At 34.4% G+C, this 15625-nt stretch overlaps 1 protein-coding gene and 1 pseudogene across 3 annotated transcripts in view; both read right to left on the minus strand.

Moving 5' to 3' along the window:
- The window catches only part of LOC105428798 (igLON family member 5), a 134310-nt gene that overhangs the window by 49270 nt on the left and 69415 nt on the right, over positions 1-15625 (minus strand). The window lies entirely within an intron of this gene.
- LOC105428971 (royal jelly protein-like protein) lies at positions 9980-13062 on the minus strand (annotated as a pseudogene).

Raw genomic sequence — 15625 nt, forward strand, 5'->3', positions numbered from 1 at the left:
TAAAAATTTCTTAATGAGTTTTTAAATTTAGTAATATGTTTATCCATATATATATTATATCTAAATATATTTGTCGATTGCAGATAAAATATAATTGTTCTCAGAGTGTTTTCTCAAAATTAAATGACAACCGCTATTATCTTATGCTCGTAAAATGAAAAATGAGTTTCCAAAATGAAATAAAAAATAACGGAGATACGGTGTAAAAAAACCGAGATATTAATTATGTCAACAATCTCAGTGAGATTAAATTATTTTCGATCGAGATCGCGAAAATATCTCTGTTCTTTGATACTAAAAAAACTTGAAAAATATTTTCCACAAATTTGCCAGTCCTGCCAGACAAATGTTTATTTAGATATCGGGCGTGTTAGTCCAGATTATATAGGTTCGGGTTTATCCGGTCTACATCACAAACCGTCGACCTACCTCGAATTACGCGAACGAGACCCCGAGTATCGATTGGATTGATTTCAACGTCGAACAGCTTTACGCGGACGAGATGCATCGCATTAAGCAGATGGTCGAAAGCGCAATTCGCGTATTATGACGGGAGGAGGAGGTGAAATGGTGAAATGGAAAAACGGCGCGTATAATATCCTGAAAAAGTGCAGTTAACGTCGCGCTACGTGCGCGGTAAATCGGGCCGTGAAATGACGCGTGTTTTGTAAAACCTCTCGTTTCATATTTTACGTATGGTGACGTATGCTCGACATTATTTCCACGGCATTTTCGTCAGCCTTGACTCAGCTCACTCTCCTTCGTCTCCGATCTCTCGGACCTCCTTTTCGGAAAACCATCTTTTGTTCCCGCTCCGAATGTGTCCACGATGATAAACGGTTAGCTTCGCCGAGTCGTTCGAGGATGGTTTAGAAATTATTAGCCCTGTACGTTCTCTGGTGCGGCAAGAGCGAGGAAAGAAGGAGATTGATGCAATTTCTCGCTGCACCATTTCCTCGCAATGTTAACTTTATCTTCTCGTTTTCTTCAAAATTTTGTATAATCGACAAATCATTCATCTCTTGGCGAGTTGGATTTTTCTTTCGCAATTTCTTTCACGGAGGAGAGCTTAATTGACATTATTGTGATAATAAGCTAATCTGATTATTGATTAATCGCGCCGATTTGTGGTATTAGGATAATTACCACCGAGTTAATTACTGTGTTTGATGTGCGTATGTAATTGTAAATTTTAAATTCAATTAATATCTCATATTTTAATATAGCAGGGAAACTAATAAACAGACAACAATGACTTAATATTTAAACAGGCCAAAATAATAAAAATTTAATTCAGTTGAAATTATGTTATATTTATATACAGTGTAGGAACTATTAGAAGTGAAAAATTTGTTAATTTTATTACAAAAAATATAAACATATATAAAGAAAATTTTTAAAGAATAGTCTATTGGTATAATTCGTTTATATACAGTTTCGTGTATATACATATACGTAGTGTCTAATGCTTCTTAAAATTTGCATCTTATTACATATTTTCATAAAATTCGATAAAACTGGAAATGATCTTTAATTATAATACACATGACATAATAATGCGATAATTGAAACTTTAGATTCATTAATTTTGCGATGTAAAATTAGTGGCATGGTTTTCTCTAGAAGATAAAACTACTTTTTTTTCCTGGAAAATGCATGATTTTTTTATAGAACTTTGAGAGCAAGAGAACCTGAACTCTGGCACTCGGAAAATTCGCGAGACGCGTCGGGAAGAGAATTTGCTAACATCGATTCGGCAAATGCCGAAAAAATTTGGTGATAATAATTTGTGAGCGGGCAATAATGAATGCAAATCGCGTGGCGACATGAATATTCGTAGACACGATTTACACTCTCTGCTGGATAAGACATTTGTAATATAAAATTGTTTTTTGTATATACAGAAAACGATCTAGAAATAACGTGTCAGAAATCACTGTGTCGTGAAAATGAGCTCACGTCAAGCGACGAGACATTAAAATATGAAAAATAAAAACATAAAACATTTTTTCGTAGAGCACGATGCATTGTTTAATATGTGAAATATTATATTAAGGATTTTAATAAGTAATCAATTTTATCATTGATTAATCGACGTGTTTTTCATTTTCATGCAATATTTAATTAATTTACTCGTATAAAAATATTATTAATTACACACTTAGACGGTTAAATGTATATTACGACTATAGAGATCTATTATAAAAAAAAAACCTATATTTTTAGAAATCCATATCTGTATCACGCGATGATCTTTCCGTTCTTTTAATTGTCACGTGCGCTGGAGCGTAAAATGTCTCGAACGACCAGACTTTTATTGAGCGACTGCGTGCCAATTATTTCGTTGACAACGTATCTTTCTCTCCTTGCGAGAAGGAAAGAATCCGATTGTAGTTTCTGTTTCTGCTAACTGGCATACACCTCGCGCTGACACTAATTTGTCGGTGTGGCGTGTCTCTTGATTCCCCGACAGTCGCAATACAGAGGAATACCCGGTGTTGTCCTCTACGAAAATCAGCGAGATTTACGTCCATTCACCGGGACGTTTCTGTACTGTAATCGCGTAATAAAATGCGCCCGAACCGTCGTCATGCGACAGGCATTGTTTCCGCGACGAAAATTCCAGGCGTCTTATAAACGTCGGGGTATCAAGACCATACAAATTGCTCGCGACAAGGATATTTGACTCCCGTCCCTTCCCGTATTTGTGCACGTCGAGCTTGGAATAATTCACGAGCCAGTGGTTTGCGACCGTTACACGGTTTAACACGTATGGTTTAATACGTCGAATGCCACGGTGAATGCCGCTGTCGACTACGATATTTGACATTGACGGAATTTTGATGCTGTCCACGGCCGTGATCGCATGGCCGCTGTCATTAGAAAAGACAACGTAATGTTGTTTCAACTGGCGTGTAATGACATCTCGATTAAAACTTCTATTCTAATTAAACGTCTCAGTCTTCCGCATGCTTTCCCCCCTCCCCCCCCCTAATTCAATTCAGTTCGATCATTCGTTTTTTAATGCAAGTACAACGGATAAATCCTTGTCGACGTAATACTGACATCGCTGTAAAATGGATTAAAAACAAATCGCTCGGTCGCTAACAGCCATTTTTGACGGCGCAGCGAAAATCCCATCGCACTTTTATATCCGGCTTAAAATGAAAAAAAAAAGGGGCTCCATGTATCAAAACCGGAAATGCGGGAGTCGAAACAGACGTTAAATTCGACCGGCGCTGATGAGTGCGTGCGAACAAACGTAAAACTCTCCGACCCTAAAATATCGCGCCGGGCAAATCATCTGGCCCAGCCGGCGAGATAACATCGTTAATCGGGAATTAAATTATTTCGGCGAGTCGAAAGCTATTTACCCATCCGGCGCGATTATTTTCCGCGGCCGCCGCAGAGTATATTCCGCGCGCGGCAGAGAAAGGAAATAATGAAACGAGCGAGAATTATTCAGGAAGTATTATTCGTGCGCGTGCGTTTCAATGCGCGTCTGATCCGCGATTAATCCGTCGCAATTTACGCCTCGGCGGCCGGCGGCTCCGCAAATTCGCGGACCGCAAATCAATGATAATCCCTCGATCGACACGTATATTCGTACGCGGCGTGAATTTGCAACGCTTTTGTAAAATCGGCCCGTGTCGTTGTTCGCACGCGGCGGTGGCGATGTATAAACGTTATGGAGACCGACCAATTTACGTCATTTTAGATGTGTTGTTCGTGATTCATTGCGTAGCGTCCACGAGAATATCTCAACGCTTCTTCGATACGCGTAAAAGAATCAAATTTGGAGCGATTTTTTTTTTTTATTTTGGAATCACTGCAAAAATAGTTCATACAGGTTGTACGCGTTCATTTTAACGCATTAAAAATATCATAAGTTCCTTGTTTGTAACAGACGATTATTCGAATAAAATTAATTAATATTAAATTTTATAATTATTATATATTAATCATAATAATCATAATAAATGTTCATAAAAAAATTTTTGACTTTGTGGCACAGACACTTTTTAACTCAATTGTAAAAAACCGGATTTAAAAGGGAATCTTGAGGGAAGAGGGAAGGGGACTTGCCGAAGATTACAAGTGGTACCTGCGCTCGTGACATGCAACAAGCAAACTCCGATGTAACCGCGATATCGCTGAAGCGTTTGGATCGCTCAAGCGTCACGGATACTCTCCTATGGAAAGTTAACTGGAACTTAAAGGAAAGCACGGGAGAACTTACGTTAATCCGATTATGCGCGATACGAGATAGGGAACCCGTTTTGGGGAGGCCGTCCTTAAACGGAGCAACTTGCGTCATTTTGCATTGCCGCGATTGCCGGATCGCATTAACGCTATCGCCTGTCTCTCTCTCTTTCTCTCTCTCTCTCTCTCTCTCTCTCTCTCTCTCTCTCTCTCTCGGAGTTGAGGTCTCGGAGATTAATAAAATCGGAACGACGCGATCGGCGGAGCTTTATTAATCCACCACGAAAACGTCAGTGTTATCTCATGCGGACAAATGCGTCGCCGTTTGAATGCGAAATAATCGCGACAACGAGTAATCCGTCTGAATAAATTCCTCTTCATTGACACTTCATTTAATAATTTCGAAAAACTTATTCCATCATTTGCAGTGCTTGACGTTGTAAATTATTCCTCTTCGCCGTCCACGAAAAGAAACAGATGTGTCCGTCGTCTATCGAGATTCGTGACGTTGATATTTAAGCTCAAATGCAAACGGACGTTGCGCGAGCGTACGATGCAATATTTAACTCGCAACGGTTTCGCGAAAAAGCGGTCGAACCGCGAGGTGATTTAATGTCGACTATGAATTATCAATCGCCAGTGCTGTCGATATATATTTTTAAGAGCAATAGGTTCTCGCCGCAGGCGAGTGATATCGCCATTGTAACGAAGGTGCGATAATGCGTTCGTAGTGCCAGCAAACGTTATTGTGCCACTTGTGTTCGTGGTAACATACGGAAAATATTTCCCCGTATTTGGACAGATAATTCATTCAAGATCACCAACGATTCAACGATAATACTTAATAAAGAGATGGCACTCAGATTTTCGCTAACGAAGATTAAATGTAATTCCGCGAATATATATTCGAGACTGAAATCAAACGTGACGTGCATTTGAGGTATCCTATACGGAAAAAACTTTTGCTGGTAAATCTGTAAATTTGACCAGATATAGATCTGAAAATAATTTTGTTGGTCCATCAAAGTTATTTTGTAGGAAACACTTCAATATGATGATAATACTGCAAAAATGTTTGATCTTCTAACAGTCAATTTGAATATTGCATATAATAATTTTGAAGGTTCAACAAAATCGTTTTCAGATCTGTATCTAGCCAAATTTTTAGATTTCCCAGCAAAAATTTTTTCCGTTCATTTCATGTACGATAAATCTGAAACGCTTCCAGTTTTAAATGCCATTTCTAATGTCTTGGGGAAAGACGGAACAGTTGCAGTAGCAGATATTCCACATCACACGGAAAAGTTTACGTCTCCGCCAAAAATGGATTTCTATTTTTAATGTGCTGAACAGAGAATAAAGTTTGAATATCCGAAAGCAATCTCGTTTGATTTTAAATTTTCGTTCCCAACGGGGAGTCATTCACAGACCGAATTGTATTAAATTTCATATTTCATATGCCTGTGCGAAATATAATATCTATATAAATATATATATATATATATATATATATATATATATATATATATGTGTGTATATATTTGCCAAATGCTAAGCGGACTGTATCTTCATGTATCTTGAGTAGTGTTGAGTAGCCCGCAATTTTGACCTTAATTATAAAACTCATCTTTTCTAAATAAAGGCCTACCTTTTCTTTCAATTTTGATAAAAAAAAAAATCTAAAGCAAAGTAATTTGAAATTTCATCATAAAATAGCGATAATAGTGAAAACAACGCATTTTTAGATTTATGTTTATACCAATTTTTTTTTGCTCTTGGGTCGCCAACCTTCCTACAAGTAATTGACTTCCACTTTTGAAACACCTTTAGATATTATTCTTTATATAATTCTAAAGACTTCTTTTTATAAGAATAGTATTTTTAACATGTACGATTTTTGCTATATTCGATTTGGATAACATTTTAAAGCTGCAGGTTGTTGTTTTTCGTGTATATATGCGTGCGTGAATCTGTATAAAAACTGTTACAAGTATTTCCGTCAAGTGAACGATGTTCGCGTCACCGGGACGATTTCGTCCCGTTTTCCGCAAATCGCTCCCCGACACATACTTTTATTTGCGCTCTGTATCCTGCCAGACGAGCGTATCGAGCATGAGCGAGAGAGGAGAAGGGCGAGAAACGGAAGCTTGCGAAATATCGACAGGAGCAGATTTGACACTCGTCGAAAATACGGACAATGCAAATGGGCGATGAACAAAAGAATTAGAAGATCGATATAACTCGCGAGTCGTCAGAGATTATTAATGGCTAGACTGATTGCGAGCGATAACAAAAAACGATGTAATGATCAATGATTCTCTTGGTGTTATGAATCTCTTGGGCGTGTATATTTTTATTTTACTTCGGAAAATACGAACGGAAGTCCAGACGTGTTAAATCCACGGATCAGACGTTCGAAACGATTTCGTTCGAATCGCTTGAAGCAAAAAAAAAAAAAACGAGACTCGACCATCGCTTAAATTCGGGGCTTCGCAACCCGAAGATTCTCCACCCCTGCGCCCATAGGGTGAAAATCTCACGTACGTCGGAAATACATCTGGCGCCGCGGCGCGCGGTGGATTTCTAGATCACGCTCGTCGTTATCACGTACGGATCGTTAAACCTACCATCGGTCGTGAACTTTCGAAATAATTGCGAATCCGTGGAATTCGATTACCACCGTGTCGCGCCCGCGCCCGCGCCCGCGCGGGAGGGTGCGGGCGATGAGGGAGAAATAGAAAGGAAGAGAGAAATGCGATCGAATGCGAATCCGTACGCGGCGCAATTGCGATTGCTCCCGCCGCGTTAGGAGCCTGTCCGTTTGTCGAGCGTGCGATCCTTGTTCCTTCGTTCCTTCGCCGCGTGAAACTTTTATATTGTAACGGCGAAACTTTTCGCCGTCTAAGTTTTGTCGCGTTTCCTCTCGCGGGATGAAACGGCGCGGCGATCGGCAAGGCGTCGGATACCAATCGCGCGCGCATGTGTGTGTACGGGTGTGAGAGAGAGAGATATTGGGTCGGAAAGTCGGGACATGGCATAAGTAACTGGAGCAGTAGATCTCTACCATTCTCTCCGGCTCGTAGAATGAGTAAATAGATAGAAAATTGAGAAAGTGGAATATAAAAGTTCAAGCATATATATATATATGTTATGTCGAAAGAAATTAATTTATGTTTTTATAAGCTGTACTTAATTGATGGAGTGAGTGGCTTTAAATGTAAGCGGATGTAATAAATATTCAAGATCGATTGAGTACATTATTCTGCAGTAATTTCAGAATAAAAATCATAAAATTGAAACGATGCATCGTTATGTATCTGCTTTTAGAAAATATTTGCACATCTTTTATCTTCACTTTTTTTCATTTTTTTAAATGTTTTATAATAGAAATATTATTTTTTATCTTTATATTGCGATTTATATAAAGACTTTTATTTTACGGTTATGCATCTTATTTATTCTTAGATGGCCTCTTTTGTATTCGACAATAAAAATCGCTTTTTCATTTATGTCTCTTTTCTCGGTTATAATTCTTTTCCTTAAGATTACTATAAATGGAACTTATATGTTAATTTTTTGTTTTGATTGTTTTGATTATTAAATAACGGAAAGATAAATAAAATATATTATAGGACATATAATCGAACATAATCGATGATCGGATCAGTTGTATTTGCATTACTGTTCGCTTTCTCGAATCAAATTCTGCATTCAATTTTGCATTCTCTTGAGACCACCGAATAGTCCCATCTCTCTTCGAGTACAGAATGAGAGGCGATGATCGAGAAGAAATTAATGAACTACATCATTGATACATTAATGCATATCGCTAAAGCGGATCAGAGAATTTTGTGAAATATTGTTCGCGCTTGTTATACCTCACGGATCATTTAAACGAATTATATCATTTGCGACAGAGAAGTCCACTGGCCGATGAATACGACACCATTTGGCTCCGCAATAAACCCTGCGAATGATATAACCGCCACTTTTAATTGGATTATCGGATCTGCGACGATAACGAGAGGAGTAATATGAAAGATTGGCGCTTTTTGTAGCATGGCCGATTCAAGCTAATCATACGCGCTTGAAATTGCGCGTAACTCGATCATGAAGTCCATATAATATCATATAGAAATTAGTAAATTGTCAACTGATGTCTTTAACACTTCTGCGTTGATACACAAAACGTCCAGAGTTACAAGCGTAATTTACGTGATATTTATTAAATTACTTACATTTTCAGAATAAATTGAAGTCTCAAATAAACGAATTTGTTGACCTATTGATTCATATTTTTTAATTTACAATTAATTAATAATTAATAAGAATAGAAGAACAATTTCTTTAAATACACATCGTAAAAATAAAAAAAAAATTGTATACAAATAGATAAAAGTAAAAAAAAAGTATATTCTTATTCATATATTGTTTTTTAGTTTGCATGATAGTTTTATTTCTATTTTTTTTTATATTTATATAAAAGTTTTATAACTTTTTCATAATTATTAGTTATTATTCATTCTTTAAACGATAAACCATAAATTAAGAAATGGATCAATAAATTTTGATTAAGAAGAAGATGATCCTCCAACAGTTTTTCCTTTATCAATACTCAGAGTGAAATTGGAAACGGATTTTCTGCTTGATAAACACAGATTCTAACACTGAGATTGTTATTTGATACTTCAATCTTGCCTTTTAATAATTTTTTTTCTTTTATAAAGTACAAAACAATTCTTAGTTTCTAATTTTATTCGCTTTTAGCTCTTAAATTTTATTAGTTTTTAGCTCTTAATATATATGTATGTACCGGCTAAAGAAAAGTTTCCTGGAAGTAAAACCTCATGGGAGAATAAAATTTAGTTTTCTCGCAAATTCAAGCTTGAATACGTCGTCATATCTATAATAAAAAAAAAAAAAGAGTTCTCGCGGAGAACTCAATCGGACAGGTATAGAGATATCTCCGAACTGAAGTTGTCACTATCTAACGTGAATCAGATTTTTCTTTTCTCAACTGTGGTGAGCGTTGGGCGAATCTGGGTTGCGAAGAGATCGAAGCTGGGACGGCGGGGTGTCGTGTCTATTAGAAGAGGGCAAGAGTTTTATTGCCAAGCTGATAACGGATGAGGAGTTTTACCTCCTAGTCGGTACCATGATTCATGAGTCCTTCGCGAAGGATGTAGAGGAGTACGATCCACTCCCCGCTCATTCTTTCCGTTCGCGACTTCATCTTCTTTTCCCTTCCCTGCCTCGTAAAATCGAGAGAACATATCATGCTTGACTCTCATCGTGCTTTACCTACGTTTATGTAAAAGTCCTCAAAGTTTCATGCGAGTGCTTTTCGCTCAGGATATTTATTTCCTTTGTATATTTATATATTTCGACGATATTATAAAGATAAGAATCCTAAATGATAATTTGATAATTAAATATAGGTATATATTATGCATGTTATATATATTATACATTCTGGATATATCTTTTATAAAGAATGATTCATAAAATATTATATAAAAACATACATTTATTTTCTGTAACATATTATAACATTAATTACTCATAGAATTATGCGCGTGCGCGCGTGTTTTGTGTGTGTGTGTGTGTGTGTGTGTGTGTGTGTAATAAATCCTAACAAGATATATATATGTATGTATATATATATATATATATATATATATATATATATATATAATTCATACAATCTATCACATTCTTTGAAATTAAAATTAAATTGAAAGAGAAAAAAGATTTGCAAATCTTGTTAGGATTTATTAATTATATTTATTATATTTTGCAATTATACATCATAAAATTATATGTTTATAATAATTATATATATGTGTTAAAATGTGTGTTTATTATATTCGTTATTAAAATTAATAATAATTGAAAGAAATTAATTTATCTCCTTCTTTACTTCTGACAATTTCGTTTCCAGATAGCGGAAATTTATTTCAGTGAAATTTATATTTTGATTAGCGAATTTTTGAAATCTGTTTGACAAGGCTATTAGTATATCATTTTTTTTATTTGTATTAGCACCTACTATAGTTTTCAATCCACTTACAGCTTGCAGTGTTACGGAATTTTGCGCTAGTACCACCTTAAAATTAAAATTTTATTTTATATAAAATTGTGCTACTAACAATTATTGTTATAATCATCAATTATTGTGATAATCATTAGTAGAGTTTGAAATAATTCTTTATCGAATTTATGTAGAAGAAAATTGGCTATCTTACTGCATTTCTAGCGCCATCTTTCTTACAAACGTTCATGCCTTTGATGGACATAGCAGTGGTATCGCTGTACATTAATGCACATCCATCTGATGCTATTGGTCCTGTCTGACTTGATAACTTTTTCACGCATTTCGTTTGTTTATTAGCCGTTTCTTTATTTGAACATTTTAATATATATTCTATCCTCATTTTATACATTTCCTTCGATGATATAGCAGAATAAAACAAATCTATATAATATTTACAAAAAAAATTAGGGAAATTAATGATTATATTATCGATTATCTAAGGAAATTTTCTATAATTTATGAATGATTATTAGCATCTTTGCTAAATATAAATAAATATAAATAAATATAAATAAAATTGAGAATTAAGAAAAGAAAAATATACGTATAAGTAAAAATGAAAAAATACAAGTATTAGTTTAAAGTTAAATATAAATTTCTTAATTTTGTTTTGTATATGTAATAAATTTCACATTTAATAATTGAAATGATACTTTTTATATTAAAAAGTGACTACTTGCAATCATAAACGACTGTCATGCTGCAGATACCGCCTATATAAGTAAAATCTTCATGTCCTATGTTAAAAGAAGTATTGGTCGGTTTCATATAATCAGATTCGACTCTGCACATACGTCTCCTATTCGAATCGTATACCACTAAAACCGTTACCTTGCTTGTCAGCCATGAATACCTGTGTATATTTGAGTATATACTGAATGATTTAATCGCATATTGACTTAAATCATAGAATACGAGACACAGTACAACTAAACATATAAGTAATATCCGCATTAATAAAATGTGACATGTATATATATCATATACTGCCATATTATATAAAAACAAGATACATTAATAAAAAATAATATACTAACAATCATTGTATCTAGTAATCGCGAGCATCCCTTGGGGGCGTGAACGTAAGGTGTTAACATCCATCAGAACCAGCTTTGTTATTAGCAAGATCAGATGGAATATAAATCGTCTTAACTAATTTATTATTTGATAAATTAAAGACCAATAGTTTTGGGTTACAAACTTGGCTCATCCCGATTTTGCCATTATCCAGAACAAAGATATAATTGCATTTAACCTGAGATAAAGAAATTTTTTTTCTACCTCATGACTATTGTGTGTATTTATATATATGTGATACACATATAATAAAGTGTGTTAATCCTTTTAATTGTAATAACTAAATGTAATAATTGTTTGGGCGAAAAATACTAAAGCTTACGTGTATTCGATGAACATTTACAATACAATGAATGTCATTACATCTACAATTATGCCAACTCCAATCTGGATACGGGGTTAGACGTGGACTTTCTGGTTCCCTTTTATTACTTACTGTCGCCAAAGTAGCGGGTGAACCTGGACCCGCTTCTTTCGGTATAGTAACAAATATTCTATTATCTATAAAAGATCTGTTTGTAAATTAAATCTACACGTTATTAAAAGATATTTATATCGCTAATTGTAATGCTTTAGCAACATTAAAATATACAATAAAACATGAATATAGAATAATTAATTATGTAATTTGTAATAAAATATGTAATTGTAATAATAAAATAACCAAGTTTTAATACAATAAAAATATTTATATTTCTGTATGAAATGTCGTTATCATTTCTTTCAGTAGTCTGTCTTTAACCTACCATGTGGCCATTTGTCAGCATCATATAAAAGACACTTGGTGAAATCATAATGGCCAGATTTAACCGCATTCGCCATCTGGGTCATACTGTCCCAAGTAAAATTAATGTATTTCCATTCGTACTGAACTATTATTTTAGCACCAAAAATGATAGTTACCATTGATAGAATTAGTAAGGCGAACAGAGAGTGTTTCTCTGTTCTTTTTTTAGCAAATAGCTGATATAACACACAATAAAATAACGTAACTGAGCTATAGCGACGTATATCGCAAACGCAAATACGACGACTGCGAAAATATTTTCGAAAAACCTTATATAGGCTGTAATTGTCTTGTTAAAAGTCTTTCAATTTAATGTTAGAATAAAAATAGAAACTAAAAATAAAAATAACACAAATTGTATGTATTATTGCAAAGGTGTTAAGAGTATATACTATATACTATAATGATGCGCATGTTATCTTATCAAGACCGTTAAATGTAAAAACAACATATTTCCGTCGTATTTTTTCCTCTTTACTTTATATTCATGAAATAAAAATTTTCAAATTTCCCGAGATCAAACTTTCACATTCGGTGCCTTCGTTATACAACAAAACGTAAAAATGCACTTTTATTATATATTAATATATTATTTTCAATTGTGTGATAACTTTGGTGATTCAGCTATATTTTGTTAATAATGCAGCTATACACTTGTTTTAATAATGACTTAAAAAAAAAACAGGTATGTTTTACAAGAATAGCTTTACATATATTTGATGTGTTATATGATTAGCGCAGAAATGGAGAATTTCTGATATGAGAACCGCACTCTTTAGCATAATACGGTGCTGCTTTTTCGATGATCCGTCGAATGCAATTTCAGGAATTCTCTTCGTGTTTGACATTGATAGGGTATGCATCCCCTCCGTGCTCGGAAAAGTACGAATAGGGAGAAGGAATGAGATTGCTGCGTTAACGAGACGTTGCTCGTCGAGTAGAATGTAAATTGTCCAGCGCAATTCCTTATTTTTGATAAATGATTTTCCTATTCGTTATTCGCATTCATTTTCGTTCCATCAATTCGCGAGAATGTCAATTTTATGGACGACTAAATATTAAGCATAATTGCATCAGATTTAGGTCATTTGGGGAATCTAATTTGAATTTTTAAGATAACGCAAACGAAAAGAGCCTTTGAATTTCATAAATCTAAGTAGCTGCAAAGTCAAAATAAAATGCAAAGATAAAATGTAATATGAAAAATATATTTCAACACAAGATTTTAAAATATTATTTGGTTTCAAATAATATTGAAGACAATTTGCGTTTATTCATAGTAACAAAGGAATAATAATAGTAAATAATATTAATTTTTCTTCATTTAATTATTCACTTTTTATCATATTATTCTATTTTTGCCAATAATTGAAGAACAATTACTTGCAATGGTTTCTAATCTTTATTATCATTTTTAATACTTAAAATCATTTCAGAAACTTCTTCATATCGCCAAAGTTAAATAAAATACATCGATAAAATTAATATTATTATTAGATATTTCCCTTCTAGAACGTCTACTGTAAGGCAGAAAGTTAAGTTATTATAGACACAAATTATTATAAACAACCCGTCTATTACGAGTTCATTTGTAAGTATCTTCTTTAAGTAAATTACACTACAAGTACGTATCAAATACAAACGACGGGGGCAATTTAGGGCAGAACTGTGTGTACTGACGATGGATGAGAAGGGTAGGAAAGTGATTGAAGGACATCTCATAGCCGTGGGCCGGGCCGTGATTGGTTTGATGGGATTTAGCCCCTGTAATGCCAAACTCGACGTCTGCTGTTGCGGTTGGCTTCAGTCGAAGCATATCGGAGATTGTTAGGGTTAACATATACGTGGGGGAGGAAACACGCTCCTGTTTTAAGCCGACATTTTGAAATTTGCGTAAGCATCTTAATCGTAATCGTTGAAATTATTTACAATAACTTATACCTTGAAAAACTTTCAAGAATATTTATCACAATAATGAATATTATCATCTACTCGATAGCGAATTGCGCATTTCGTATCGTACTGCAAACAAAGCATACATAAAAATAAGATAAGTTAAAAAGACATGTTAATTGCTATTTTTCTAAAATTGTAACATGCATATATAACATTTATGCATGTTACACTTTTAGAAAAATAGTAATTGTGAATACGTTAGAGAGAGAGAGAGAGAGAGAGGATTATAGTGTATTTTGTTTGCTTTCGGCGATATTTTTGAAGCGAATGCAAAAATATTTTCAACGAATTCACGTATATGACGATCGTATTCCTGATTCGTGCCCATCTCGTGCCCTCTTTCGTATTCCATCCTATTCGAAAGAGCTGCATTATAAATCGTGTGAAATCCAAGTGTCTGACCCCGATCGGCAGCGGTGGAACCCCCCCCCCCCTCCCCCCGTTAGAGTGTAGAAAGACGAAAGGGAAGCGCGGCTGGGTGCGAGCGGGAGGACCGAGTGCGGCAAAGGGGGCGCGAGAGAGAGGATCATCGTGCGAATTTTACGCTAACCCGATAGCTGGTTGGAATAGATTACATCGATCGGCAAAATCTATCTGCGCGGATGACGCTTCTGTAAACGGTCGAGACATTGTCGGCGCATTTTGCACCATTCATTCCATGATAACCGTATCTTTCTGTTACCGTACACTACACGACAGATATGTTACAATTAAATGACATATAGTATACTTATGTAGTGCTTTCAAAAGTGCAACAACAAATGAAAAATTATCATAAATTATTATCGACCTATTTTTCTAAACGTGTCCTTGTATAAAATTGTAAAACGGGACAATCATTTAATTAATTTAACTATTTTTGGAAAATTATGATTTCAATATATAATAATTTTTAGAATAATATACTTGAATAAATTTTTATATTTGTGATTAGAATTATAAATATAAAACATTTGGATATCCAGGGAAATTATAAGAACTGCGAGAAAATGAATAGTAATTTCTTTCTTTCCAAAACTTATTCCAAGACTTATTTTTGCTAAATGTAAAAAAATATTCTTTGCTTTCATCTATAAATCTTGTAATGATAATTTGAGATTTATATGCAGACGTAATTGTGGAGTTTTGAGTATGAGTTTTTGTGTATTTCTGCCTGCTTGTACTTTAATTAACAAATATACTTTGTCGTTGTATTACACGGGACAATTACCGCGATTACTTGATTTTAATCGCAAAATTACTTTACACAGTTTACTTACGCTTTGAATTTAATCACGTTACAGCTTTAATGCCGTGCTTACGGTATAATCGTGCATCAAGAAATTTCCGGCTTCTTTCTTTATACTGTCACGGTATAGTGCGAAACAATAAGTTTATTCCATTTTTAAACATTTATCTTTTATAATCCTGTTAAAACACGCGGTAATTAAATTAACTTTTTCTCCTGTGAAGAAAATGTTGCACGGCCGAGAAAATTCAAGATTATTCTACTTTTGTGAATATTCTTA

The sequence above is a fragment of the Pogonomyrmex barbatus genome, unplaced genomic scaffold (assembly GCF_055798465.1).
Source record: "Pogonomyrmex barbatus isolate J1 unplaced genomic scaffold, ASM5579846v1 scaffold9, whole genome shotgun sequence".
NCBI lineage: Eukaryota > Metazoa > Arthropoda > Insecta > Hymenoptera > Formicidae > Pogonomyrmex > Pogonomyrmex barbatus.